At 30.0% G+C, this 3,994-nt stretch overlaps 1 protein-coding gene across 1 annotated transcript in view; it reads right to left on the minus strand.

Annotated features, from left to right (window-relative positions):
• The window catches only part of LOC108575485 (UDP-glucuronosyltransferase 2C1), a 22,068-nt gene that overhangs the window by 4,600 nt on the left and 13,474 nt on the right, over positions 1 to 3,994 (minus strand). The gene's annotated exons all lie outside the window — the stretch shown is intronic.

Here is a 3,994-nt window from a genome sequence, read left to right on the forward strand (position 1 = left end):
TTTAAAATTTCCGTTTCGCTCTCCTCGATAATTTTACGTTTTCCACTTGCCACAGTTTTCTCGTGGCGATGCAATTTCAAATAAGAAATGAAACTATTACTCACAAAACTTGTATTCATTTCAAATTCTTATTAAACATAAGGAAATACACCTCAAGAAATTATTTGCATCTCTTCAAAAATAAACTATCAATTTCTTTTTATCGTGTTCAATATATGCAAAATAAATTCTTTTGTGATTAAAGTAAATTATTCGATCTATTACATATACATATATACGTGTCTCGCGTTACTTTTATCAAGTAATAAATATACCGTTCTCAGAGTGTAATTTACTGCATTGCTATTCACTTGAAACGCTACATAATTTATTATGTCGTAATATAAATTATTACAAAGAGATTTGTTGTAATAAAATCGTGCACTGTGCGTTGATTTATAATTTTACGACGAACTGTAAAATGAATAGGTGTGTCGAATATTAATCAATGGTGTACATAAACAAATTTTTATTTTTCATCCTTTTGCGATCAATATTTTGTTATAAAATGATTGAGAAATTTGAAAGTCTGAATTAATACTGCATTGCTAGATACTTTATGAAGTGAATATGAAGTACTGAAGAAAGCAACTCGTGAAATTTTTAATAGCATGCACACGTGTATATGTAAATAAATAAAAATAACCAGAGAGCGAGAAATATTTTTTAAAAATTCTTTTTTATTATTAGAATCAAGTTATTATTGATGTAAAACAACTATAGCGATTTTTACTCTTTTGTCTTTTGAAAATACAAAATAATCTTTCATATAGGCACAGTGCTTGTATAAAATAGAATTGTTATTTCGTTTTTTAATTGTTAACAATGGAAATCTGAATTAGGCTAATTCTGTTGGACTGCTTTAATTGATTGCTAAGTGGGCTGTAGCAATAAATAATATTTAGGATTCCTTAGAAAATTTTAAAAATTTAAACGTAAGTTTTGAAACATTGATTCGTTCACCTTTTCATGTTCAATTTCCACTAGCTGCGAAATAATTCTATTTTTCAAGGAGCAATCTTTCAAATGTTTGCAAAATTTCGCGAGTTTCTCGAAAACAGTTTCACTTGACCCGATTTTTCAAGATTCCGAGGATTAATTCATTTCTGTACAAAACATGCTTACGTATATATTTTCTAGAGAACGCACAGGCATATCTATTCAGTTGACAGTACAACAAAATAATGTAAGAATAAAAAAAATATTTCACGCGTAGGGGTAAATAAGTCGTGAAAAATTCATTTCGAGGTTACTAGGTCAGCTTTTTAAAACGAAGTTTGCGTTTTTCTCTGAAGTAATAATAACATAAAACTACAATGGAGCAACCTCAATTATACTTCCCATTACGTAAATTTATATTTAATTAAATTGAACTGCATAACGTGTTCATTCTAACGAAAGAAAACTTCATCAATAAAATACGTTTAATATTCCATACTAAAAAAAAAAATGAAAAGTTTACAAGTGAAATGTATGCTCTTTAAATAATTCAAAAGATAATTTTCCACTGTTCTCAATACCTTTGAAATCCTTTAAAATTGCCTTTAGCGTATTATTTCCTCTTTCAAATGAAACGTTTATTTTTTAACAAATATTCGCTCGCACCGCTAAAGGAACAGTCAAATTAGCCCGAGTATTTTACGCGTGGATTTTCGTGTCGTGCTGTGAAACCAAGTATTATCCCTGTTTATCTATACAAAACGGTATTGTTAACAATGAACAACGTACGGCATAAGAGACGTTAAATAATAAGCATCGAACGAGGATCGATATTCGAGTAAATTGGTCTACATATTATTTAACGTTAATGCATACTTTAAATCAGTTTTATGAAATTTCTGGGTCCAATATCCGGATTCATAAATGAAATCGTCGATTATACCTGAGAACGTATTATTCCTTCGATGAAAACACAAATACATGCAGTTTATTGTCGCAAAATCGGCGTGCCAAAGGAAATGGGGACTCTTTAAAAATTTCAGGAATTTAGCCACGTTAAATAAAAGAATTTAACCGAAACCTACATACACTACCGGCCAAAAGTTTCGAATCACCTCCCACTTTTCATCAATATTAAATCTGCCGCTAATTTTTTATAGATTTGAAGTTTATCGCAATTCTACATTTATCAATTTATCTCGTATCAACTGATTCGAACGATAAAAAGTTCTCAAAGTCGCTGACTTTTTTTTAGAAATTTTTGTGTAAATTCCAATGCTCCGTGATTCCAAACTTTTGGCCGGTAGTGTATAACGAATGGAAGTTATTCTCGCAGAAAATTTCTGTAGAATGTGAAAATTATGTTTTATAATATAATAAAAGTAATTATATTATATACACCCTTTTTCGTAATTCTAAATTATTAATTAGCGTTTATCAAAACTTGTGTTTCTTCCTTTCCGTGGCGCTTCGACATATCGACGTTCAATGCTGAATGTCTTGCCTTAAACTGGCTCAGAATCGTAACATTGCTAGTATATAAACATTGAACTGTGACATTGTTTTGATTTAGTTAAGCGAGGAATAGTTTCCCTGTCCGAATATTTTTGTAACGCGAAAATTAGATATTATCTTGTTTATAATTTGCTGTACAATAAAACATTAAACTGCAAAACAATTGCTCGCGCTTTTGAAGTCTATAATAAACAAATTAACATAACAAAAAGCAACTGAGCGAATATTTTAACAATTTGTGAAGATAGAAATAAAACTGTATTTGCTACAAAAGAACACCTTTCCTAATTTCCATAATAAAGTAAGAGAGAAATGATGAAAGTAAAAAATACCGCTTATTTGAGGATAATAATTGAAGTGAATTTTAGAAATTTTTCAATACCCGATTTCACATTTTTACTCGATTGTTTCAACGAAAATCTTTGTCGCACATTTCCCTCCTCCACTTTAAATCAAACATGGCCGACTTTGCGATAGCTACTTCCGTCGCATTAGATTCCGCTTAAATTCAACAAATGTTAATTTAATCCTTTTTAACTGTTATCTCTGCAATATCCGTATGTCCAAGGCATTTAGGGGAACGTAACTTTTTTATCAGTGGCACTGGCAGTTAATTTGCATTTAGCTACATTTTCAGGATTTTCCTTTCGACTGTATTAACTTCCCTCCATTTCGCGATTCTGACCTTAAAAATTTCAAGCAAATGCGAATGCATATTCATGATCCTCGATTTAAAGGAAGACGTTTTTCGAAATACCGTTTCGAACGATTGTGGAAAATTGGTAAAAATTTTTTAAATATTTATTCGTTCGGTCGTAGATTTCGAGATAAATTTATACGCGTTCGTGTATTCGTTAGTTATTAATGTACACGTAAAGAAAGAGATAAAATGCATTATTAAACGCGAAAGTGTAGTGTGTACGTAGTATACAGCCCATTACACTTTATCGTGTAATTTATACGAGGTATTGTTCCTCATTTAACATGTACACATGTTCCAATTAATAAGTGATTAATTCGTATACGTAAATATAAATAATTTCCATTACAATATACGTTAACAGGTGCACATATTCCAATTAATAAATGTGTTATTTATGTGAGATAAAGAAACGTAAATAATTTCCATTAGAATGCACGTGTCTCGCGATTTATTGATTTAGCCTACGGTTACAAATAAAATTCAGGAAGTTGGAGAAATCCAATTAAGCTACCAATTGTATTTTCCCTTTTTTATATTCATACCAAGTGAAATTAGCTCAACGTTATACAAATCGATCATAAATATTCAATTTTAAGAAATGCAGATATTGCTTTACCAAAATTGTAGCATACCCATGTGTATAGAATAAAAGAAAATAGAAATGATAACTTATCAAAGTTTTTTGAAGCGTTTTCTACACTATTTTTTAAATTTATATCTTTGTCATAATTGAGTTTCTTGTCAGCGATAACAATATGGTTTTAAATCATTTCTGTCACTAAGTAAATAGTGGGAATA

This window comes from Habropoda laboriosa, unplaced genomic scaffold (genome assembly GCF_001263275.1).
Source record: "Habropoda laboriosa isolate 0110345459 unplaced genomic scaffold, ASM126327v1 scaffold269, whole genome shotgun sequence".
In the NCBI taxonomy this organism is placed as follows: Eukaryota; Metazoa; Arthropoda; class Insecta; order Hymenoptera; family Apidae; genus Habropoda; species Habropoda laboriosa.